General features: G+C 40.8%; 1 long non-coding RNA gene across 1 annotated transcript; it reads left to right on the top strand.

Moving 5' to 3' along the window:
* Window positions 1-4,318: 4,318 nt before the first annotated feature.
* LOC145428853 (uncharacterized) lies at window positions 4,319-10,730 on the top strand. Its single transcript, XR_013909189.1, has 2 exons — window positions 4,319-4,441; window positions 5,301-10,730. It is a non-coding gene; the product is annotated as an uncharacterized LOC145428853 (long non-coding RNA).
* The last annotated feature ends 198 nt before the right edge of the window (window positions 10,731-10,928 follow it).

Here is a 10,928-nt window from a genome sequence, read left to right as displayed (position 1 = left end):
AAAATGCCCTTGCAGATCACCTGTCCTCTTGAAAGGAAAGTTTATTAATTATTTAGCTTTTCAATTTATACATATTTATAACATCAGTATCTGAGGTGCATTCAAGTCTCAACCCATAACGTAAAGAAGAGGATTAATTCTGAGCGTGTATTGAATTCAACAAATGGGATTTTCTCTAACAGGTAAATGTAATTAGACCACGGTTGTTGCAGGGTCATGGCAAATTAGACCTGTGGAGAATGAGGGTCGCGTGAAATGTCTAAGAAAGTGGCTTTGTCATGCATGAAATGTCAGTGTCTATTTCCAAGATGATAACAGATTCACACACTGGTTCACAAGTTTAACAAAAATTGGCCATGCACACACCTGCCCATAATAACAGGAAGATGACAGTAACATCTAACTCATTTCATCACAGAAGATCTAATAATAACTCTTTGCTCAAACTTTGCATTCACTGAAATGTCTGCAGCGACATCGTGTTGACAGGGGTGAAAGGCTCTCTCATCAAAAAGGGATATTTTTTGCACAGTTAGCATATAAGAGCTGTAAAACTCTAAAAGCTGAGGCAGCGTAAATTGTCTTCTGTAAACACATTTCAGCTTTACATCTCACTGAGAGAATTTAATGGCACTGCTGTTTTTCACAGTATGATGAAATATTTTCTGTCTCATGGACAGTTTGATGCTTTTCTAAGAAACTGTTTCCTACACTGGAACATACTGATACAGTTGACTGCTCCATGTCCATTTTACTGCTGTTGTATTCAAATAAATATAGTGATATAAGTGACAAGGAAAAACTGTAAATCCCATATTTGGATCTGTAGATCATTCCTGACCTAAAGAAGTCTGTTATAAATAAATCAGCTGTTTCCACAATGTAGAAGTTTATAAATATCCAACCACCCATTTTCTCCAAATTATCCAGTTCCAGACATGTCAGTTTAAACAAAGAAACCCAAACCTCACTCCCCTGGCCACCTTCTCCAGCTCATCCAGGGGGACACCAAGGCATTCCCCAGCCAGCATTTTCCAGTATGTCCTGAGTCTGCCCTGTTGCTCGTCAAAGCTACAAAACACATGTAGACTGGTTGGGCAAACTTCAGCAGACCTTTAAATATCCTGGAGAGGATTAAGAGCTGGTCAAGTGTTCTGTAACCTGGTTGAAAACTGCGATCCCCCTTCGTGCAGACCATTCCAGGGAGGCTGAGGAATGTGATTTTACTATGTAACCATAGATCAATTTCTTTCTTTTTTATGATGGTTTACAAAGATCTGGATTTATATGGAAGCAGTGATTAAGTTTTGTAATGTTTGTTGTCATTCCACACCTGCCCACCAGCTGTCACTAGAGAGTTTCACATCTTACCTCAGTAGTTTCATGTACCTGAGATACTTTCCATATGCATTAAAGTTCAAAATAAGGCTGTTGAAAGACAAACATAGCCTTCTGCTCTTAAAAGTGAAGCCAGTAAGAAATGCCTTAAACCTGCATTCATTCAGAAAAGAAGAGTCCTCTGGCTGCAACTAAGAGAAAATAACCCCACTCTTCACTTGAATTATAACTTCAGTAAACATTTTCATAATTAATTGCTAGCTGCTCCAGCCCAGCACAATGTCCATTTTTCCCCCATTATGTTTCCACTTAGAGTAAAACAGGGAATACTTTATGGTGTGCTCACCTCTGCACTATCCTTTCAATCTGCCTTCAGATTCTGCCTTTGCATAAAACACTTCTCAGTTAAAAAAAAAACACTAGTATTTTGTTTTTACTTGCTTACATTTTGGTTTCTATACGTTTTATCCTCAAATGTTTATTTATTGGTGCTGTCTTTTCACCTATGTTCGTTTTAGACTTATCATCCATGTGTGATGTGATTTCCAGTGTTTGAGTAGTTAAATGTGTTAAGGTTTAGCTGGCAACAGGCCACCATGACCAAGACCGACTGCAGGCCCCTGTTCCTGCTCGTGGTATCTGATCCAGTGATACAGGTTATTTATCACAGCAAAAACATTTTAATTCATGCGACAGTGTTGATAATTGTTCATTCACTCCTGAATGAAATACAAGTGATGGGCATGCATTTTGTATTGGGCTGACATTCTTCTGTTCATGCCCTTTTGTTAGTTAAATGACTAATGCTTGAACTGATATTAGTCATTCAGTTGTAGTGGTGTTTTTTTCCTTATTGTTATATTTTTGTCTCACAGCTGCAAGAGCGTAACTGCCTGCTGATTTATTGCCAAGCAGTTCAGAAGAAATGGGCTTTTAGACATTTAGAATGGAGATGGTTCACATTGAAATTCAGCTAGAGCAATGCCACCAGTGAGTTTAATGGCCACTCTGTTGCTGAGGGCAGTCATGCAGATGCCCAATCCTCAAACGTGATCCCCAGAGTCTCTTGACAGCCATTTGACAGTGTAAAAAGCCCTGAAATGTTTGTATGGGTGTAGTAGACGTTTTAGTCTGTCATGCATTCATAAAAAAGCTACATTTAAGATAAGCCTATCTCTTCTCTAATATCAGTGATGATTAATGGCAAAAATATAAATAACATTGTAACATTGTGAAATAAAGGTTGGGTTTTTTTGTGGTGGTGGTGGGGAGGTGGGGGGTACTGCATATTGTTAACTGTTATGATATTTTGATACCACGGTAAGCATTTACAGGATATTGTTTTATACAGGAAAACTGTTACTCAATAAGGCCGATCTACTAGTTGTTTTTCTCTTTCTCTGTGACCCAAGAATTAATGTGTAAGACTTACAGGCTGGTACCTCAAGGTCGAAAACACCACAGAGATGAGACCACTTCCTTACTCCCATCCTCCCTTTTTCCTTATCTCCTGGAAAAGGCTCGTTAAAGGCTAGGTGGTTTGTTTCAGAATTCACTGATGAAAGAACTCTGTATCCTATGTCTAGGAGTGTATTTTGCTGGGATGATCATAAATTGTAGCTGAACTGATAAACTACACACAGGATACTTCTTGGCTCACAAGGCAGGAAGACGTTTCCTTATTTGGTCTGTACCGGTTTGAACTGGGAAAGCTGACACACGAACCTTTTTTCATCTATATAAACTGCTGTGTATCAAATAAACCTTTGAGTCGATTGGGAAGGCAACCTAAAGCAGTCTCTGTTTTCTTGTTCTCCCAAGCTGCTCCCGAGCTCGTACTAACACGCTGAATGGCATACCTGAGTGTTACTTTAAATAATTAGGAATCTTAGAAGGAAAGGACAGAACTCTGCTTATCGCTCACGCCACGGAGGAAACCCGGGAAGGCAATTTCCTTCAATTTTGGTGTCAGAAGTGGGATCCTGACAGAAGGTAAATATGCGTCTTTCATATTTATATAGAGACCATATTATACCTCTCTCAGTGATCGATCCATAAAAAAACGGGATATGCTGACGAAGTTTCACTTAGTGATCCAGAGAGATACACTGACTGACTTCCTCAGTCCCCGAATCCATAAAAAAACGGGATATGCTGACGAAGTTTCACTTAGTGATCCAGAGAGATACACTGACTGACTTCCTCAGTCCCCGAATAAAGTAAATTAACCCTTGTGTGGTGTTGGTGGACACAGGAAGTTGCCTGTTGTCTTGAATATTTTAATTTTGTTTAAAAAATAATAATAATAATAATAATTAATTGTTTAATTAAACGTACGTTAAAAAGTGAGAAGTTGCTCACTCAGAAAAAGTGACACAGAAAGTTGCCTGTTGTCTTAAATACTTCTCGTTAAGTGAGAAGTTGCTCATCAAAGAGTGACACAGGGAGTTGCCTGTTATCTTGAAACGTACGTTAAAAAGTGAGAAGTTGCTCACTCACAGAAAGCTAGTAAATAATTAAATTTAATTTTGTTAAAAAAAAAAAAAAACGAAAGAAAACTGAAAACGGGTCTCACAGACCCGATTACCATACAAGGGTTAAAAGCAGTAAATTAAAAGCAGAAAGAACACAGGAAGTTGCCTGTTGTTTTACGAGAAGTTGCTCGTTAAGCGAGAAGTTGCTCGCTAAGTGAGAGTTGCTCACACAAACAAAAAATTGCTAGCAATAAATTTAAAGTGACCTCAGCTGTGCCGCAGCGAAAATACTAACATAAATCCTCCTAGCGTGTAAACCCCTCTGGAAATCACTGAACATGGGTCAGAATTATTCAAAGACCACAGACAGGTCCGATAAAAAAATCTAAAGTACCTGTAAAACCAAAAATTAATAAAATACAAAATAAAGTCTCAAATAACGGCTCAGTACAACTCCCATTTCCGGTTACGTGTAACCTACGTCCGCGAATCGGTGAAGACGTCCATGATCACGTATCCAGAACATGCGGGAGTGCTTATGTGACTGACTTTGTTTACAACTTAAGAAGTTCAATGCATTCTAATTTCTTTTCGGAGCCTTATCCCGAACGATTATCGCCAGAAAACAGGTCAGTAGAAATGTTGAATATCATTTGTGATAAGAAAAGTAGTCTGCTTAAAAAGTCCTGTAGAAAATATATGATAGAATGCCGCGACGTGATACATCAAATGTTACCACTATGGAAAAAGGGACCGGAACCAGGTGTAGATGCTTTAACATCAAATAAAACTAGTGCAGGCTCTAGCAAAGAAAATAAATCTACTGCGGGAAAAGCTAGTCTTCCATGCTCAGCCATTCAGCCCACAGCCCCGCCGCCTTACGAAGATGAGACCGAATTAATAGTTGCTGCAGCAGCTGCACGCAAACAATGTCAGCATTCTGATCCAACCAGCTTAAAAGACAGTGACAAAAAATCTGAATCACATGCAACGGATCTTAGCCATCTCTTTAAACAAGATCAGGAAAAACAATATATACGCCGCGAGGAAGAATTAGCAGAACATAAAAAAAAAAGAGAAAAACTTTTGAAAGAAGAATGTGAGGAACTTATGAAAAACAATTTAGACGACTATGAAGAAAAACTTTTGCATCAGGCAGTGTCCACAATAGACACCCACATGACAAAGTCGCCGATTTCTTTAAGAATCTAAAGAAATTCCTGCTAACAATGTCCAGAGACAAAATTGACTTAAATGCAGTAACTATGTGTAAACAGAAGCCTGATGAATCTATCCTAGTATTCATAAAACGCTTTATGCACTGTTGGACAAGCTAGAGGTGCAAATTTAGCTCAGTTTTCCAGCAGCCGCAGACACCCAAAGCAAAAATGAATTTGTGTATTTAATTTAACATAAAGGGTGAAATGTTTGCTGACACTGATAACAGCTTATGTTTTCTCTGCCCTATGTACCGACATGATGGAGAAGGAACATCCTCTGTGTCAGCTGGACCCTCAGCAGAGAATGAACTCAACATCCTTTTTGTCCGGTACTCTATGTCACACACTGTGCCAAAAAAAACGTGTACAGACGCCACTAACAGGTAATCCCATGACTGGGAGCCACACTTTTGTTTCTCTCACACTGTTCAACAACATGATAACTGCTCACACAAGTGAAGGTCAAACAGTGATTTTGTCACATAACTCAGACATAGGTTATGATATAACTACACCATGTCGTCACATAGATCTAACCTACCCTATCCACTGTACTATTTCTGCACTTACGTTGCCAGCTGAATACCAGAATATGACATTGTGGTCTAAAAGTGAGAATGATATAGGATTTATTGACTGTACACTTTATCACGTACACATATTAAAACACAAGATCCCTGTGTTTTAATATGTGTATATGTCAAGCAACATCCCCTTTCCACGGAAAAAGCCGCAGCTCTAGATGTCATCATAGGAGATTTATTGACTACAGGAGCAATAAAGCCCACACTCCTGTCAATCCTGTGCCAAAGCCTAACAAACCTGGCGTATGGCGTTTCATACAAGACTTAAGGCAAATTAATGCAGTCAACATTCCTCTGCCACCTCTCGTTTCAGATGTTCACAGCATATTGACATGCATTGCATACACATTTTACCGTGGTGGATTTATGCTCTGCCTTTTTCTCAGTGCCTGTGCATGTAGATACACAGCCGTTATTTGCATTCACACATAGAAATAAGCAGTACACTTGGACTCGTTTGCCTCAAGGCATGATAGACAGCCCTGCTGCTTTCTCAATGGTGATCCGTGCTACCCTGGACAGCTTTACTCCTCCTGAGGGCTGCACCCTGATCCACATGTGGATGACCTCCTCCTCTGTGCTGAAAGTGAAAAACTATGTCAAACTGCTACACACATGCTTCTCCAGCACCTCCAAAAGACTGGCCACAAAGCATCAGCAAAGAAAATGCAGTACTGTCAGACTTCTGTTCAATATTTGGGATTCACACTGTCTCACGGAAAACGTTCCATGACTGCAGACAGGGTCAAAGCTGTGACCTCCGTCCCTCGTCCCACTACACAGAAGGACATGTCGTCCTTCTTAGGCATGGTGAACTATTGCAGACAGTGGATACCAGACTGTTCTTTTCATGACCACATTCTGCGTGACTGTTGTAAAAAAAGACAAGCCTCCTCGAATACTGTGGTCCACAGAAATGACTGCCTCTTTCAATGCATTACAGGGAGTGCTGACCTCCGCCACTCAAAGGTGCTGCCTGAATTGTTCAGGAATGCCGGCCTGCCTGAGGGCAGTAGCAGCTTGCTCTATCATGATAAGGGACTGCGAGAAGCTCACACTCTCACATGACACTATTCTACACACCAATCACCAGGTCATGACCATTCTAGCAAACATAACTACACAACATATGCAAATCTCACTATAAAAGCGAGCAGCACACCTGATTCGCCAGCACATTTATTGATCCTATGCTGTGTTCTTCTGACCGACAGGATGGCTCAGACAGGCTTGATGTTCATGACTGCATGACACGTATACAGGAATCCACAGCACCATGTCCAGATTTAGAGCAAACACCTATCTCAGACTCAGCCACGGTTTATGTGGACGGGTCCTGTTCAAGGCCGAGTGACAACTCATTTCTTTGTGGCTATTCAGTGGTAACAGTGCCTGACATCATACTAGAGGCTCACTCATTACCATTTCACTCAGCACAAAAAGCAGAGCTCATGGCTTTAATACGCGCCTGTGAGCTACATTTGGATAAGCATGTGACGATTTACACAGACAGCCGCTATGCATTTGGCGTTGTGCATGACTTTGGCACATTGTGGAGACAGAGAGGATTTAGATCTGCTGATGGAAAATAAATTGCTAAATTCTGATTTTGTTCAAAGACTTTTTCAGGCTATACAGCTGCCATCGGCCGTTGCAGTTGTAAAAACGAAAGGACACAGTACAGCTGACACAGACGAAGCAACAGGTAATGCTCTAGCAGACGTGACAGCCAAGGCTGCAGCTGCATCACAGCTCCCACCGCCGCAGGAAGTATTATCTGTGCCCCATACAGCTGCCACTTGTTACACTCCCAGACTATTTAGAAACAAATGTTGATTTAAAATTTATACAAGAGCAAGCCTCTGCATAGAATAATGACTGTACCTTAGATTACAGAGATGGCCTATACTAAATCTTAAGGGTTTGATTGCCCTCCCATATTCCCTGATGCCAGTCCTTGTCCGACATTTTCACTGTGTGAGTCATGTCGGACAAAGAGGGGTAATAGGGGCAATAAAATCAAGATTTGTAATTGAGAAAACATGACATGCAGTAAAAAGCATATTAGCAACCTGTCTAACATGTGCGCGAACTAATGTAGGTAGCTCAAAAGCAAAACATCAGCATTTACCACAACCAGATTTTCCATTTCATACATTACAAATTGATTTTATACATATGCCAGCACAAGGAAGCATCAAGTACTTACTGGTAATAATGGATCAATTTAGTAAATGAGTAGAAGCTTATCCAACCTCAAAAGAAACTGCAGAAGTAGTCTGTCAAAAGTTGAGCAATGAAATAATACCCAGATTCGGAATACCTCACCAAATTAACAGTGATAGAGGACCTTCATTCACATGAGAAGTAATTAAAAAAAATGTGCTAAAACTTTAATGACCTGGGTCAAATTACTTACTCAAGTCCTGTGTGAGATTAGAATGACTCAATCTGAAGTAACCAAATTATTTCCATTTGAAATAAGACTATTTCCAACACCATGGTCAGCTTCCAGAGGGGCACCGCTAGTAGAAGGTGATGTATATTGCATTGTCCACTGATGTTCACAACCTGGTAGAAAAACTGAATAATAACTATCAGAAAGTTTGTCTCTCTCAGCTTTTCCCCTCCACAGTTCCACCAGTGGAGACAAGGAGACGCATGTTGGAGAAGCCACTAAAACCAAGGACACTCTGGGAGGCCGCGTTTTCCAGCCCCCAGGCTTTACTGGCAGTGACGAAGAACCAGCATCCTCACAGACGGACAACCTCAGTGGATTCATGCCAGCAGGGTTAAGACCAGCCCAATCGGACCATCTCAGGCGTCGGATCAAGCAGACGACATCTCCGGCGAGCCAGCGCCCGGATCCAGAGCAAATAAACACACGGGTAGATGACATCTCCGGCGAGCCAGCGCCAGGATCCAATTTACACACACACACAATCACTGATTAAGACACAACGTCTGAAAGAACAACAACAAGGTACTCAAACATCCAGCAGGAACAGAAAGCCAAAAGTACCACATGATGTCTAACCTGATAAAGCCAGACTCATTTCATCCTGATAATGGAGAAAATGAAATGCCCATTGTCATCATACGACGCTTATTCTGTGTCTCTCGAACCTGGGACCAGGCCAGGAGACGACTGAAGAACTGTTTTTCTTATATACTTTCTTATATATTTAGGTTATTTATCATATCTATCGCATTAACCTTAGGATTTCTCTTTGCTATTTTGTATTGTAAACTGCAACCATGTTCACATTTCTGCAGGTCATATTTTGCTGACTATACCTCATGCTCCATTTTGCAAGACACTTACTTAATGCACTCCTCACGCTCCCTAAAATCAGTAAATAGCAACATAGACGCCACTAATAAACCATTTTATGCGCCCTCTAGAACAGGAGCTAACGCCTGGTATGAAAATGCCAGAACAGCCGCTCGTGATTTAGGAAACAGTAACTGTTATGTCTGTTCAAAGGCTAATCCAGAACAGGTAATAGTAGGATACCCCATATCCGGTTTCCCCCTCACTGAGGGACTAGAGAAAATCAGCGGAAATAATGCTCTCTTTAAAGACGCTTTACAGTTGACTCTGAGCCCTCTCGACTGCTTACTTAGACACACACACACACACCAACTAACCCTGAGACTCCATTAGGCGAATTATTGAAGTTATCTAATGACACCGCAGGGACCTGCGCCCCAATGAAACGCCCTAAGAATAGGTTAAAGCCCTCACTGCCCTTAGGACAGATCCCTCTCCATTTTAATACTAGTATGATATGTCTGCGCAGACTAAAGTTAACTGGCCCAGACACACACATAGATTATACAAAGGATAACTATACATTCTTCTCTGACTCCCCAGGTGCACGCTGTAATGAGACATGGCTAGCTGTCTCTATGGCTGAAGTTGTATCATATCTGGAGGAACACACACACAGTTCAAGTTCGAGCAGAGACCCGATCATTGTTCCCCCAGACGGTGTATTAAATGACACTGACTGGGGGGAGTTAGTTAAATCACACATGGTCACGCGCCTGACCAGACCAATCCCACATGCTTATTGGATGTGCAATAATACTCTTAGATTAGCTTTACCTGTTAATTGGACCGGTACCTGTGGTCTAGTAACCGTTGATGTATGCTGTACTTTCATTCCCAATAATACCGCCCCTAACGGTTCATTCACACAAGCTATGAATAAACTTGAAGCATTGCAGATAGAACTAATTGCCAATACAGGTCACGGTCAGTGGCTACATAAGTGGCTACAGGACACGTTTGGAAGATGGAAGAAACTAATTGTAGCCTTTGTAACCGTTGCAGCATGTTTTTGATGATTATTGTCTGTTGTGTGGTACCCTGTGTACGTTCAATGATAACCCGTATAGCCACTAGTACAGCCACTTCAATGTATTTGCAATTGGCACAAATTGACCCAGATTATGTGTCAGATGTCATCAATGATGTTCCTGATGTGTATATTGAACATTAGGTTGTGAACTATTACATTTTATGATTTGCTTTTTATATTATGTTATTACATTTGTGATTTTTCCTTTCTATTTGAGTTATTATTTTTAAAAAATAATAAAAGAGGGGAACTGTTATGATATTTTGATACCACGGTAAGCATTTACAGGATATTGTTTTATACAGGAAAACTGTTACTCAATAAGGCCGATCTACTAGTTGTTTTTCTCTTTCTCTGTGACCCAAGAATTAATGTGTAAGACTTACAGGCTGGTACCTCAAGGTCGAAAACACCACAGAGATGAGACCACTTCCTTACTCCCATCCTCCCTTTTTCCTTATCTCCTGGAAAAGGCTCGTTAAAGGCTAGGTGGTTTGTTTCAGAATTCACTGATGAAAGAACTCTGTATCCTATGTCTAGGAGTGTATTTTGCTGGGATGATCATAAATTGTAGCTGAACTGATAAACTACACACAGGATACTTCTTGGCTCACAAGGCAGGAAGACGTTTCCTTATTTGGTCTGTACCGGTTTGAACTGGGAAAGCTGACACACGAACCTTTTTTCATCTATATAAACTGCTGTGTATCAAATAAACCTTTGAGTCGATTGGGAAGGCAACCTAAAGCAGTCTCTGTTTTCTTGTTCTCCCAAGCTGCTCCCGAGCTCGTACTAACACGCTGAATGGCATACCTGAGTGTTACTTTAAATAATTAGGAATCTTAGAAGGAAAGGACAGAACTCTGCTTATCGCTCACGCCACGGAGGAAACCCGGGAAGGCAATTTCCTTCATTAACCATGATCTTTTACCCTTCTTTTCATTG

This window comes from Astatotilapia calliptera, chromosome 5, assembly GCF_964374335.1.
Source record: "Astatotilapia calliptera chromosome 5, fAstCal68.1, whole genome shotgun sequence".
In the NCBI taxonomy this organism is placed as follows: domain Eukaryota; kingdom Metazoa; phylum Chordata; class Actinopteri; order Cichliformes; family Cichlidae; genus Astatotilapia; species Astatotilapia calliptera.
The sequence above is the reverse complement of the archived record's forward strand: the minus strand, read 5'-3'. Positions and strand labels throughout refer to the sequence as shown.